The sequence below is a fragment of the Eublepharis macularius genome, chromosome 2, assembly GCF_028583425.1.
Source record: "Eublepharis macularius isolate TG4126 chromosome 2, MPM_Emac_v1.0, whole genome shotgun sequence".
In the NCBI taxonomy this organism is placed as follows: Eukaryota; Metazoa; Chordata; class Lepidosauria; order Squamata; family Eublepharidae; genus Eublepharis; species Eublepharis macularius.
In genome coordinates this window covers 158,308,801-158,324,991 of record NC_072791.1, presented here as the reverse complement: position 1 = coordinate 158,324,991, position 16,191 = coordinate 158,308,801, and the positions used below count along the sequence as shown (strand labels likewise).

Below are 16,191 nucleotides of genomic sequence, written 5' to 3'. Positions count from 1 at the left end.
TAAATAGACTGCATTTTTAAATTCATTCATTTGTCCTTGCCTGGGCTGAGAATTGGCATGAATGCTTTATTGATGGGCCTGCCGAATGGGGGTCTCTTCCTACACTATATGTTTCTGTATGGGCATGCGCTGGCTTTATTGCGCTCCCTGCAGGCACAAATCAGCTGAAGGAAACTGCTTCTTTTAAAAAAAGACAAGAGTTCAAACAAGCTCAGACCTGGCAACCCTAACCAGAGTACGGAAAGCAAGGAGTGTAGCACATGCCTGTCTCCTCCCTGAACCGCAGCCTGCCAGCACTGCTTTAGTGGCTCATCTTGGACCTGGCCTGTGGCAGCATAGGAAACAGCACCCAAACAACCAGCAGCCAAGCCTGGCCTGTCACACTGTTAGTACTGCAGAGACTCTGCTCACTGTTGGCGGCCAGCAGCGTAGGAGGCAATGGATGTGGTAGCTTATGTCCATCACCTCCTGGACTCATACCACTAATAGCCCAGTGGCGTTCCCCTGCTGAGTCTTCCACCTAAAAGCCTGGAGCCAACAACATCTACAACAGCTACCGTGGCTACCCCAATGGAATTTGTATTCAAAGAAGAGGTGAAGTCTGGCAGTGGTATATGCCATGAAGGATCTAGAGGGGGTTTCTTCACCTGTGCCCAGTCCAAGGGGGTTGAACAGGAACTCAAGAAGTGTCCTTACAAGCTGGTCCTCCAAAGGTGGGGTACATTTAATGCTGGGTCCAAGACTTCACAGTCTGAGAACCTCACATACAAAACAAGATATTTTATAAAACAAGAGGGAATTCATATTCAGAGAGGTTCCTTTCAGGTTTTGCAAATATGAGTTTCAGCTTGGGTCAGAAGTGGCCCGGGCTATTGTCATCATTCCATCACCAGCAAGGCATCGAATAACCATGGCCATCAGCCAGGCCTCTCTCTGCACCAAAGAGTCCTTTTTACAAGGTAGTTTACCCACCATTCCAGCCAGAGCAAATGTTAATCAAGACACTTCATTTATCAGCCATTTCCTTTTAACACTCTTTAGTATTAAGCGTGTTGTTGAGGGGTATGCTTTGAACACTTCCTACATAGGGATACTCTAGCTTGAGTGATTACAAGGTGAAGCTGCAGAGGCACTTTCAGAAATTGCTGTATTGCAGCTGTATTGCACTGCATGTGGATTGTTTTGGCTGCCACAGAGCACACAACAGGCAACTTCATGTGCTGATACATAAAACCACAGTACAGTGGTACTTCCAGCATAAGTTGATCAGAAACAAAAGGTGTACATTTATCTGACCAATTTATATACACAATAGAAAGGGGGGGGTTTACAGAAATGTTTGTGCTTTCTATATTGCTCAGATGTATATACAGAAACTATTTTACAGGCATACCTAAGGGTAACATGTTAAGAACAACACAGAAGTGTTTGAATACATCATATACAGATGCATACATCAACACATTGAGATCAGTTGTGGCTCTTTGTCAAGTTCACACATGGTAGGAAAACTAGGCTTTCAGCCCAATATTGAAAGAAACAGCCCTAGGAGAGTCCTGTGAGATCACTTTAAGTGCCCCTGCTGCTTAGAGCAGGAGTTCTCCATCAGTAAAACAGCCCAAGCTTTCTTGAGTGTAACAAGACTGATGAGGCAAGCGGGTCTGAGAATCCACTATATGGATATACATGGATACACATTTTTCAATTTTGTGAAATAGCTCATGAGATGACCTTGATGATTTAATAGCGGCTCCATTAGAAGTAACTGCTCCTGAGCCACAACCAGTAGGTGTGGCTAGGCTGAAGCAATAAAGGTGTGCTGTAGCAATAGTTATCAGTTACCTGTATTTCCATTGTATATACCATATCACCTTTTGCTGAACATGTAAACATCACACACACACACACACAGTTTCCCAAGCAAAAATTCCTGTGTTGATTTCACACTGTCTTGGGCTCAGCTGGCTTACTACACCCTTCCTTGCATGTGTATGTATGCTAGCATTCTTACTTTGCCAGTTCATCAGCTGTGGAAAGTGGTCCACATTCACTCTGTTTACTCAGATGGAACTTGCTTTCATCTGTGTGCTGCAATATAAAGTAAAACATCTGTTTTCTAGAATGCTGCACTTTCTGGCCTCTTTGTAATAACTCCTTCAATATGTATCTTTGTGTACCAGTACCCTTTTGTCCAATCCTTCATACATCCGATGAATTCTGCTGTGCTTTACAAAAGCTAATGCCACAGAAAATGTATTAGTCTTCTCGATGGCACAAGATACTTCATGGTGTTAACAGTGATCGAGAATGCCACGGAGGGGAGGCCAACATCTTGTTCTGGGCATCGCAGATCACACTTAGAGCCCTGCAGTTAAGGATCAGTCCAATATCCCATTCATTTCACAGCATCACCTTGAATTTTGTCGTATATACTTGCAAGTAGGAACAGCCAATGCTCTGTAGTCTTATATCCACCTGAACAAAACCACAGAAGGGCAGCATTGTGTGGGTGGCTAATTAAGCAACATCCTCTACAGAAAGCAGAGCTCTCAACCACTTGGAAGGCTAGATTAGCAGGGAATATAATATGCCCTCGATCACCAACTTGCATTTCCATCAGATCTGTTGGGGAGAGGAGAAAGAGGAAGTGTTGCTGTTCATGTTTCATTTGAACGTAGTGCTAAGCAATTGCAAATGTGCGGTTGTACAAATATTAGCAAGTTAAAGACAGCACTGGCCAGGATGCTCCTCTTGGAAATGCAGCAATCCCGCCTCCAATGTGAAGCAGACTGCCTTACATATAGTCAGATCTCATTGACCATGACCTTCCTGAGCAATGCCCATCAGGAGGATGAGAGGACATATGGCCTCTTCTCTTCTATCGGCCACATTGTGCTTTAAAAGATAAGGGCAGTTGCATTAGAAATAGGACCATGGGTCCCACAGCTAACAACCAGAGACTTCACCTTTGTTTGCACCGTGCCCAATTTTCCTTCAACTTCAAATGTGGTAGGAGGGGGTGCCATTTGGACACAGTGTGCATTTTGTATACTGGCTATTCCTAAGGCATATTTTGTATGCCATACTTCAAGTCATCAACAATACACATTGTCTTAAAAGAAAGGTTCAATATCCTTACTATTACTCCATCCAGCTTGTTCTACTGCCAGCTGGCAGGAAAAAATGGAATATCACTAATGGTAATTGCTTGCAACCTTCAGCAAGGTTGCCGACAGCGGGCAGGTGCAGTTTGCAGCTATGCAGGATCAGTCTGCTGAGTCATTTTCTCATTTGCTCCACACATCCCCTGATCAGGCTGGGAAGATCAAGGCTTATCCACATATAAAAGGACCTCGAAATAATTTCACCAGAGCTTGCTTGCCAAAACAGAAGATGCTGTGTCACTCAGGGATTTGAGGCAGGCCTTCTATGACTCTGAGGGCAAAGGACTGAACACTATTTCAGGGGGCTCTTTCTTTCACATTGCATCCTGTGTCGTGCTTGTGAGGCATTTTTAACCCCTTTTGGGAAACCACTTCCCCCCCAAATCCCTTTTCTGGTTTTGGGTTCCCTGGTAGAAACAGCCACCACTCAAGGTGTGAATGCGCATGAAGCAACATGAACAGATATCTGATGAAGGGAGCTTTGACTCTTGGAAGTGCATACCTTGGAAAGCTAGTTGGTCTTTAAGGTGCTACTGAACCCAGATGTCATTCTTTGACTGCAGACCAACACGGCTATCCACCTGAAACTAAGGCACTTATGGCAGTGTTCACACAGTTCCACTTATTTTCCTAAGTCAAACAGCTTCTCATTCATAACAGAACTAAGACAGCAAGTATTCATAGAATCATAGAGTTGGAAGGGGCCATACAGACCACCTAGTCCAACCCCCTGCCCAGTGCAGGATCAGCCTAAATCATCTCTGACAAGTATTCATCCAGCCTCTTCTTGAAAACTGCCAGTGAGGGGGAGCTCACCACCTCCCTAGGCAGCTGATTCCACTTTTGAACTACTCTGACGGTGAAAAAGCTTTTCCTAATATCCAGCCGGTACCTTTGTGCATGTAATTTAAGCCCATTGCTTCGCGTCCTACCCGCTGCTGCCAACTGGAACAGCTCCTTGCCCTCCCCCAAATGACAGCCTTTCAAATATTTAAAGAGAGCAATCATGTCCCCCCTCAACCTCCTCTTCTCCAAACTAAACATTCCCAAGGCCCTTAGCCTTTCATCGTAGGGCTTAGTCTCCGGACCCCTGATCATCCTCGTCACTCTCCTCTGCACCCTCTCGATTTTGGCCACATCCTTTTTGAAGTGAGGCCTCCAGAACTGCACACAGTACTCCAGTTGTGGCCTGACCAAGGCAGTATAGAGAGGGGCTATGAGCTCCTGTGATTTCGATGCTATGGCCCCTTTGATACAACCCAAGATTGAATTAGCCTTTTTTGCCACCGCATCACACTGACTGCTCATATTTAGTTTACAGTCCACTCTTACCCCAAGATCCCTTTCGCATATACTACTGCTCAGAAGTGTATCCCTCATCCAGTATTTGTGTTTCCCATATTTGTGGCCCAGATGTAATACTGTGTGCTTGTCTTTGTTGAATTGCATCCTATTCACAGCTGCCCACTTCTCCAGAGTATTCAGGTCTTGTTGAATTTTAATTCTATCTTCTTGGGTGTTTGCTACTCCTCCCAATTTGGTATCATCAGCAAATTTAATGAGCAGCCCTCCCACTCCTTCATCCAGATCATTGATAAAAATATTGAAAAGTACCGGGCCCAAAACCGAGCCCTGCGGCACCCCACTGCACACCTCCCTCCAATCTGATGAAATGCCATTGACCGCCACTCTTTGAGTGCGGTCCTCTAACCAGTTCCCTATCCACCGAACTGTCCTATAGTCCAGTCCACAGTCTTCCAGTTTGCCCATCAGAATGTCATGGGGGACCTTATCAAAAGCTTTACTGAAATCCAGATAAATCACGTCAACAGAGTTCCCCCGATCCAGTAAGCTGGTCACTCAATCAAAGAAGGAAACCAGGTTGGTCTGGCAAGATCTGTTAGGAACAAAACCATGCTGACTTCCCCGGATCATTGAGCGGTCCTTCAGATGCTTACAGATTGATCCCTTTAAAATCTGTTCTAATATCTTCCCAGCAACAGAAGTCAGACTGACTGGCCTGTAGTTTCCAGGTCTTTTCTGCTAAGATGATGGCTCCATCATGACATGCTGAAGCCAGCTATTGGTTTGCCTAGAGATGTAAGTGAGGAAGAGGAGGAAAGACCTAATGGCTGTCAATGCAACAAGCCATGCAACTGTCTGCTGATGACAAAGCATAAGTTCACTGGAATATTCCACATTAACTCAAATGGATCCAACATTGGAATTGCTCAAAAAGATATCTTTGACTATCCATTCCCCACCAAACAATAAATATTTTAATCTTATTTTCAAATTCAGGAAGCTCATCTTGTTCCAGATATCCTTGCAGCCCCCCTTTCTATGAGACAGAATCTAGAAATCCCTAAAAGAAAGCAAGGTTACAGTGTGTAGACCAGAATACATAAACATCCTCTATGCATGTGTGTACATGCATGGTGCATGTCAATGTGTGCACCTGCAGTACACATGTGCAGAAAACCATACAGGACCTTGCTAACATTAAATATCCTTCAAATCTTCGGAGGTTTAAAAGCAGGCATAGGAAATGCCTGGGGAGTCAACAGCAACAATCAGCAACATGTACAATCTCAGCATCTCTGTGATATCTCTCACAGTGCTTCCTATACAGAAACTATTTCCAAAATATGGAAACATTCAAAATCTTGAGAGGAGACTCTTCAAGGAAAGGCACATAGTAATAGCTCTAGTACTACGAGGCATTCCAATTAAGATTAGTGAGGGAAGGTGTAGACATATCAAGACAATGGGTTGGGGAGACAACAGCCATTCACATAAGGCTGCTCTCAATACAGGGATGAACTAGTTAGGCAACTATCCAAACTGAGCATGTATATCCAAATTAGATCCAAACAGGCCTTTGGCATGTATATTTTAGTATAAAAACATTTGCTAAAGCAGCAGATGGCAAAGGGTGAGCACAAAACTGGAAATGTGTCCATCTCAGCTGTTCATAAACTCTGAGCTCATTGGATGACACCCATCCCCCTGAGAAGTGCAAGTGGAATCAGATCAAAGCATTCCCAGACAGCCATTGATGGCTCTGCTCCTTCTCTCTCCTTGCATAATAGAACCATGCTTAATCTGTCAGATCACTGCAAAGCCAGAAAAAGTTAGTTTGGATAGACACCTGAGGTTTTTTACAGGTATTAGTAGAGCAGATTTGCCCATACAAAGATGGTTTATGGAAGGTGCCTCATGTGAATCCCAAGTACTACGAGCACTACACAGCAGCATTCATTTCCATACAACTGCCCTTTGCGATGGAAGCGTATATTATTTATGTAGTAGCAGAGTGGAGATTTGAACCTAGATCTCCTTGATCCTACTCTGACATTCTAACCCACACAGGCTCTGTCAGATCAGGGAAATGATTAAACCCCATTTTTTTAAACAAAGGGAATATTTTCCACCCTCCCTTTCTGTGTTGCTGGCACTTTGTTGGCGTCTCATGAGCAAACCTTTGCTTCCATTGCAAATACCAGAGGGTATTTGGGAAGATAACCTGGACCATAACAAAAAGACCCCGGTAGAGGCAAGGCAAACCTCCTTGGAGCCAAAGACCACCAGTAGATGTTTATCTGCTGAACAGAGCATCCTCCGAAGAACATATGGTCAGAGGCAATTCCGCAGGTATGCCGGTCCCAGTCCACTAAGAGCTTTGAAGGTTAAAACCAGAACCTTGAACCTGATCCAGAACTCCACTGGAGGCCAGTGCAGCTGGCGCAAAACAGGTGTTATGTGTGACCTAAATGGAGTCCCTGTCAGGACACATGCATTCTGGACCACTTGCATCTTCCGGATCAGGCCCAAGAGCAGCCCAGCGTACAGCGACTTACAGTAATCCAATCTGGAGGTGACTGTTGCATGGATCAATGAAGCAAAGACATGGGTCGAAAGGTAAGGGACAAATTGCCTGATCTGACGGAGTTGGAAAAATGCAGACCTGGCAACTGCCATGACCTGGGCTTTCATCGATTTGAACCTGGGTCTCCCATTCTGACTCTCTTAACCAATGCTGGCTTATGCCCCAAACTGATTTGTCTGAGGTGCCACAAGACTCATGGATGTTTTTAGTCAGGGATGCAGCTTCTCTGCTAGATAAATAGAACTCATCATCTGTGCATGACAAGGTTGGTTGAGCAGAAATAAATTTCTTTTGAGCTATTTTTTCAAGGTGTCTGGCAAGTAACATTGGTTTCCAACAAAACCTTAGGACATGGCACATCAGAATAGCTCAGCAAATGAATTGTGGCAATATTACACTAGAAGAAGTTGATAGCATCTCTTCTCCCACCCTTCCAAATGCACCCTTGCTTACATAAAACAAGTGCTGTCTCAGAAGGTATAGGGCTACTGCTGCTCCAGCTTACTAAGTCACAGCACTGGAGCAAAAGGATGAAGTACACCCCAGCAAGATGGCTTCCCACCACAGAGCCAATTACAAAATCAAGATGTTCATTTAATGGATGGCAGCAGCCTGTGGAAGGAGTATTTGCAACTGAGCTGTTCAAGTTCACCATATACAATAGCAACCAAACAAATACCCACCCAACCACTAGTCATAGCTTTTCTTTGGAAACCACTGACTAACCTAAATGTAGTGTCATGACAAAAAATTGCTGAGCTCCTCAGGTGTCATGCAAGATTCAAATGTTTCACAGCAGGAAGGCTCAGCAGTAAAATGCTGACAAATGGTGCAGCATCTGGAAGGGAAGTGAAAGATCAGTTTGGTTAAGATATGCACCACACAGAGCCTATAGAAGAAAAGGTCATATACTGTCAGTGATTTAGAGGGAACTATGAGTAACTATGGTGATGAAACAATGAGGCCTAGGACATAAGAGGGGAGGGAAACGGGTCTTGATTTGAAACAGCCATCCAAGTTCTTTGAACACAGGCCTCCTGCGATTATTGGTGATGAATCTAGCAGCTGATGATGGAAGGGATAAACTATCTCACAGAGAAGTCATGGGCAATCTTGAGTTCTCTGTATTATTAGAAGTTGAGATACGCAGTCTATGACATTCTGGCTACGTCCTCCCCAAAGTACAGAATATGAACAGCTGTTCTTTTAGGAGACACACCCAGGACTAAAATGGTTCCAGTTACATCTCTGCATATGAGAAGTGACAAAGCTGTAGTTCTATGGATCAACTAAAGAGTGGAAACAAAATTCATAGTTCATTAGAATATTTTATTATGGCAATACCCAGAACTTGTGTGAGATCCTGTTAATATACAGTTTCTCTGATTTCTAATTGTAAGAAATAAGAAGAAACATTGATCCCTGCCCCGTGTATCAATTCATGGCGTATTTCTAAGCAAGAGAATATTCATTTGGGGTACTATAGCCAGGATCAGATCTTCTTAGCCACCTAAAAACTCGGTATGCAGAATTTTCCAGGTTAACTCCCAGGTATTTCTTGCTAAAGTCTCTCAGGTAATAGGAGACTGAAACCTTGGACAGCAGCTCCCAGTCTCAGTACAAAATAAGACCACACTGGGCAGAGGAAAAAACAGTCAGTATAATGCAGCTTTATCTGTCAATTATAGCTAACACCTCATTCACCAGGGCTGAAATTAAGCCACATCTAATTCAGCTATTGAATTTCAATACTAAATTTCACATGCAATATTGTTCAATCCAAATGTTTTCATGACTTTGACTTACAATCTGTAAAATGCTGGAAGTAGAATCTAAATCTAATTAGTATAAAAAAACATCCAGTGGTTTCTATTTCATTGTCATTCATTAAAAATTAGCCATGTTGGACTTCTATTCCCTAAAATTTTCATTATTTTAACACTTTTAATAGGGGAAACTTCCCAACATCAAAACCAGTTTAGGGGTGCTATAGAATTGCTTTCTTAATGGGGAAACACCCAGTACCCTATACAAGAAATGATCCTTCCATTCTTATGGAATATTAAATACGTGACTAAGAATACAATTCTATCTACAGACACAGCCCTTCCGTTGATTAATTTTAGCTCTGGAATTCATATTCATGATTTGGGGGGGGGTTGTTATTGATAAGATCTCTCAGTGTTATTGTCTGATAACTTTCCTGACAATCAAACCTCTGCCATAGTGGCTTCCTTTTTAGCCACGGTGATAAAGAAACAAGATTTTCATGAGTTTAAGATAGTTTAAAGTGATAATGACGAGTTATGTCTATGTGAATTGGGTATATTCAAGTGTACAGTTCATATTTTGTTGGTGTTTGTATGGCTTATGGCTTCGGCCGGAAAAGCAATAAACATATTATTATTATTATTATTATTATTATTATTATTATTATTATTATTATTATTATTGATAAGATCAGCTTTGTATTCTCATCAGGGACTCAACTCTTTTGCCTACCCAGGACAGTTTAAATCGGTTCCTGGTTACTGGCATGAGGGAAAACAGGGTCAGAAAGCTTCCTTCCTAACACTAAAGAGGCATCAAACATAAGACTGTTCTCAAGTCTATGATATTGTGTTAAATTAGTTTTCTAAATAAGGCACTGACATTTCCCTGAACCAGCATCAGTCTCTTGGGGAAGCCTCAGTTACTAGGAGTGTTCAGATTGCATCTAAATATAGTTTTTAACTATGGAGGGAATGGATAGAAGAGGACTGCAGAATGGCTCTAGTGCTTCCTGCCCAGTTATCTTGCATGCTCCATATGCAAGAGACCTTCTGGAGAGCTCGATTAACCACCCGTTGTCAAGTAACCCTAGTATAAAACAAACAGGCGGGGAGCATATTAATTACCTCAGTCAGTAAAATACAGCAGATCATTTCCGGTGCTTAATTCCTATAGAGAGGGATGCCTAGAAGCCCTGCTCCTTGACCAACAGCACCATCCCATAACTTCCCAAAGCATGGAAGCCATGGGTCTTCACTTTTAAAAAAGTTTGTACCATTCTGCATGCCAAGCAGATGTTCCGCCTCTGAGCCACACCTCTCCCCACCATGCGGAGGGGCCATAGCTCTGTGACAGAAAAAGGGGACCTTAGCCCTTGCTCATTCTTCTCCATTAGCATATGCATGCAAGCACCTTGGAAAATGCACAGGGCCTCTAGTTGGAGCAGCGCTCATGCCAACCCACCGTGAAAATGCACTGCCATGTGGCGAGTGTGCATGCAGCCACTGTAATTTGCCCAATGAGAGAAACTCAAAGACCTCCCTTCATCACTGAAACCCTGACAACTGCACTGGAAGGTCTGCAGAAGAGCCCCTTTTCCACACAAGCAGCATCTCAATCTGAGCACTACCCAGCCACACGCTCACTAGAGTGCCCCTGGGCACTTCTGAGCTCTCATGTAGGAGCTCCTAGGAAGCACTTACCATTTCCCACTCAAATAGGAGATATCAAGATAGAGGGAAATCAAGAGAAAGCAAAGAAATCTGCCCACTGACAGAGTGAATGCAGAGCTGCAGAAGAAGAAAATACTTATTCAAATCTCTCATTTCATCTAATGCCAATGCTCTCCCCACACACACACACACACTTTATAGGCAGCATATTTTGAATGACCCCACAGAGATGGAGCATAAACAATGGAGATTTCATGCTCACTCACTTTCTGCTCAAAATTTAAATGCCATAATAAAGTAAAATACTTTACTAACTCCTAACTCCACCCCCATCGCTAGAAATACAGATCCCTAAATGGAAAGGGAAGATGAAAGAATGTTCCCCCTCAGGCCTTGGTGGTAAGTGTGGTGGTAAAGTCTATTCCCCAGTCTGAAAAGGGAGGGGAGTTGAAGCAGAGAGAGGGAAATAACCTTTGTTTTTGCTGTTCAGTGTTTGCCTTTTTAAATGAGGGCTCCAAGCATTGGCTAAATTTCTCTTCACAGAACATTCATACAGAGGCTTAGAGAACTCGGAATTGTTTCTTTGAGGCTGAGAATCTATAATATTTCTAAGACATTTTGATATATTTTCTCTCCCCATTTTCCCCCCTTCCACACATACACATCTGAATCAAGGTTTGCATTTATATTTCTTAAGAACCCAAAAGTGACAGACAACAAACCCAGAACCTCTCCACTTTCTGTCTTCCTACACTAGATCAATTCACTCACTTCTCCTCTCCATAAACTTTTCAAGTTATCAGATAACAGAAGCTCAGTTTAAAGCTCAGCAGGTTTTATTTTTGACAACACTGGGAAACGGCTTGATTACCAAGCTTGGATATGAAACCTTGTTTGCTCTGTTCTGGATTCGAAGGGTGGCGACAGATGCTGAATATATTACATACAAGTGGACAAGAGCTGTCACTGCCGGATGGGCTGGAGTAAGGCACAATGGAGAGCTTTACCACAGCAACTCAATAGGAGCTCTGTTGAGATATCTCCAGCACAGCTTTCCTTTATCCTTGCTGTTCCATTGAACACATTCATTAGTTATTTTTTTTACACATTTCATAAAACCAATAGCAAAAGATTTCTTAAATTCACACCAACAAAACACATTTTTAAAAAAGCGGAGGAGTTTCATGGGTAGTTTCAAAATGTGAATGTCCCAGTCTGTCACCAATGTTTTCAGCAAATTTAGAAATTAGACATTTTTTATGTGTGATTCATCCTCAATACAAGGTTGTCTTAAGTCTCAGAGTGAACTGAAGCCACACACATTAGATAAATCAAGTTCTAGCTTAAGACTTTAAAGATGCTGTAAGAACATTTTTGCTACAACAGACCAATACATGTACCCCTCTGGGATGCAAATGCTGGATCATTACAGAAAGGAGTACAGCACAAGTCTCTTACTCAACAGTTTGAAGGGATACAACATTTCTCTAGTCCAATCCCTTGCTAACATGCCAAAATTATTATGTGTCTCAGATTTATAGAACTACCAGGAATGCACTGAGACCTTATAGTGGTTAGGAAAGATTGCAGTACTTCCTGATGATGTTACAGGAAAACCACAAATACAGTAGATAAGAATTGTTGGTAGCTATGTTTGTCCATGTAAAAACTAAAAAAAAAAAAAAAAGAACAACCAGTAACCATGTTAACACCTTTTCATTCAGGCCAACCAAAATATCACAAAATAGTAATCAAGCTACTTTGTCAGTAAGACTTAATAATAGCACAGGAAGGCACTTTATATACTCATAGCGGTGGTGGTCTGAGGATCCTTTAATCCAAAGACTGGAGCCATGAACAGACAAGACAAATCTTCCAAGACACATGAAAAATACCCTAGTTTGCAGAAAAATCTGAAATCTAAAAAAAAAAAAATACACAGGGATAGGATTGCCAGGTCTCCTTACGACTTTTGTTTTCTTTGCGTGCATGCTTTGTGCTCCAAGGCCTGTGCAATGACATCATTCCTGGCAAGTGACATCATTGCACAGGTATGAGAGTATGGGTTTCTCACCAGGTAAGTTTGGGCCCTAAACAGGCTCAATTCGGCCAGTTTGGGGCCCAAATCGGCCCAGACTGAAGCATGGGAGTGCTCCCACAGCGGTGCAATAACATCATCCCAGGAAGTGATGTCATTGTGCAGGCCCAAGAGCACAAGCATGCTTCACACTGGGCCAATTACAGCCCCAAACATGGCCCTGTGTGAAACATGAGAACACTCCTGGGGCAACATGATGACATCACTCTTTGGAAGTGATGTCAATGTGCAGGCCCAGAAGTGTGCAAGCACTTCATACCAGGACAATTTGGGCCCCAAAGAGGCACGGTTTAGCCAATTTGGGGCCCAAATTAGCCCTGTGGGAAGCATGGAAGTGCTTCCAGGGCAGCGAAATGACATCACCCCAAGAGTGATGTCATTGCACAGGCTGGGAGTGATGATGCCATCGCACAGGCCACGCAATGATATCATTTTCCAGGAGTGACGTTACTTCACAAGCCTAGGAGCTCATGTGTGCAAAGTAGGGTTTCCAGGCCCCCTCAACCTCCGGGCGGGGGATAGGGGCCTGGCACGTGTGCCCCCCCCACAGGCGCGATGACATCACATCAGAAGTGACGTCACTTCAGAAGTGACGTCACGTCCAGGCTCCGCAGGGGCTCAAAACGAGCCCGATTCGCTCTGAAATGGGTCCATTTTTGAGGCACTGCAGAATGCAGGAGCGCATCTGTGCTCCGCAGTGCACAAAAACAGGCCCGTTCTGCCGCTGATTGGGTCCACTTTGGGGCGCTGCGGAGTGCAGGAGCCCTCCTGCGCACCACAGCACCTCAAAACGGGCCCATTTCAGCATGGATCGGGCCTGTTTTTGAGCCGCTGAGGAACGCAGGAGCACTCCTGCGCTCCTCAGGGCCTCAAAATGGGTCCGATCTATGGCAGAACGGGCCTGTTTTTAGGCATTACAGATCGCAGGAGCGCTCCTGCATGCCGCAGTGCCTCAAAACAGGTCTGATTCGCGCCGAAACGGGCCTGTTTTGGGGCTCTGTGGAGCACAGCTCTCCTGCGCTCCACAGCGCCTGAAAACAAGCCTGTTTTGCCACGAATTGGGCCCGTTTTCAGGCGCTGTGGAGCACAGAAGCACTCCCATACTCCACAGCCCTGATCCAGGCCGAAACGGGCCTGATCCCGGTGGCTGCTGTGCACGGGAGCACGCAGCACTGTGGGGGGAGCCCGCAGGGAAGGTGCGTGCCCCCCTCACTGGTTAGGTAAGTGGGGGTGGTGTGGGGGGGCAGGGGTGGGGGATCCCACGTCCCCACCGGGGGTCTGGGATCCCTAGTGCAAAGTGTGCATGTGAAGAAAACTAAAGAGGTGAACGCCAGGTACCCCCCTCCCATCTGGAGGGTAGGGAGACATATCAACCCTACTCCCATGTACTTTTCTTTTTTTTTACATTTCAAATTTTTTTGCAAACCTGGGGCATTTGTCAGGTGTCTAGGAAGATCTGTCTTGTCTGTTCATGGCTCCAGTCTCTGGATTTAAGTATCCACAGACCAGTGCCATTTGGCTATTAGTATATAAAGTGCCTTACATAATCACGCCCATTTGAAGTTCAAATCAGCCGTGTACAAAGCTTGGGAGCGCTCCCATGGTGGCACGATGAAATCACCCCCAGAAGTGACATTCCCTTGCCTTCCCCTGCCTTCCCCCCACCCCACTGGCCAGTGAGTGGTGTAAGGAAGCAGAGGGTGGAAACAGGGGATCCCCCACCAGGGAATGGCAACCCTACATGGGGGGTACAGCTAAAAAACCAACATTTTAAAAGGAACACCTGTATCTATAACCAAATATTCTCAGTGGCTGTGGCTAGGTGACCATAACAGTTTAGCGAGTATTTCCGGCTTGGTTTCTATCAGTAAAAGGCAGGAGGAGGGGGCAAGGCCATTTCCACGGCTGTTTGGCCTTTGAGGGGGGACTTTTGGGGGCCAGACCCAGCAGGAACCACCAGGTGACTGAATACCATTTGACTTGCATGATTAGGGTTACCATTCCCCCGCCAGGGGTGGGGGATCCCCTGTTCCCACCTGCCCCCCGCACCCACTTACTTGGGTGGCAGGGGGCCCACTCCCCCGGGGTGCACCACCCAGAGCCGAGCAGTGCCGCACCCCCCAAGCTGAGCCGAGCCAAGCTGAGCTATGCAGCTCGGCTCAGGGCACACAGTGTGGCTTGGCCTGGGGGGCACGGCTCGGGGCGCAGCAGGAAAGCAGGGGGTGTGCTCCTGCGCTGCAACAGTGGGCGGCAGCAGCAGTGGCAGCAAGAGCAGGCTGTTCTTGTCGCCACCACTGCCGCCAGTGCCAGCCCTTGCCTCTTGCTGCCATGGCCCGAGACCAAGCAGGCGAGCGAGCAAGCGGGTGGGCTGGCTGCAGCGGCAAGTGGCCGCAGTAAGAACTGGTGGTGGTAACAAGGGCCCCCTTTGACCTGGGACGCCCTTTGACCCCACATGATGACGTCATTCACGGAAGTGACATCATCACACGAGCCAGGGGTGCACGAGAGAGAGAGGAAGCCAGGGTAAGTACCGGCTCCCAATCCCCCACCAGGAGACTACAAGGACCTGGGGATCTCCTGTTGAGAGACTCCAGGTCCCTGGCAACCCTATGCATCCAGACCTGGCTGCTTGCTACTATTCAACAGTGCACCCCCTCCCACCCACAAAAGCAAGTGTAGTGTAGTGGTTACAGTTTCAGAGTTGAAAAATCAGGTTCAAATCACCACTTTGTTATGGAAGCTCACTGAATGACTTTGATGCAGTCACACATTCTCAGCCTAACCTATCTCTCCGAGTTGTTGTGAGGATAATATGGAGGCAAGGAGAATGATGTAAGCTGCTTTTGGTCCCCATTTTGGAGAAAGGCAATATATAAATGAATCAATTTAATATAGATGAAGACTGGGAGAAGAAAAAAGTTGTTTAGTGGGTTTGAGGATGTAGGGAAAGGTGAGCATATGGAGGCTACAAGGAGGAAGGAAAGGAAATAGTGTGGGGAAGGGGATATAAAGGAAAGAGAAGCCCCGCCCCACCCCCCCACCCCCCGCAGGTCCTCGCAAGGTTCCCCATCATGCAACTGGTCCCAGCTCAGCCAGCACCATGCAACTTGGTCACAGGAGAAGCTGTAGGGGGCAAAGATGGGGAAAGACAAAGGTGGAAGGAGAGAAAGATGCAGGAAAAAGGGCAAGATGATAAGAAGAGGTCAGGGAAAGGAAAGAGGACATAGTCGGAATCCGAAAATGAGGAGTCCTCCATAAGTCCCTGCACTTATTCAACTTTTAACAGTAGCAAGAACATTATAGGGTAATACATTAGCCCTATGGAATGTTCACATATCTTGGCATCAGAGTCTATTAGCATAATGAGAGCACATTGGATGAAGAACTCTCACGTGCAGATGTGCCCGGATTAGTAAACAAGCAGTGATGTTGTATCATGCTGTACTGAAATGAACCTGAGTCCTCCCTCCACCTCTGAATCCAAAGTAAGGTAGAGATGCTATAGCATCATAATGGACATCATATAACAGCACAGAACATCTTCAACTCTGCTAAAATGTCTTATATAAGTGGGAAGGAATATCCAGAATGCTTTTA

The 16,191-nt window shown here is 45.1% G+C and overlaps 1 protein-coding gene across 7 annotated transcripts in view; it reads right to left on the bottom strand.

The window, feature by feature from the left end:
* BIN1 (bridging integrator 1) overlaps positions 1-16,191 on the bottom strand; it is a 152,735-nt gene that overhangs the window by 88,577 nt on the left and 47,967 nt on the right. The gene's annotated exons all lie outside the window — the stretch shown is intronic.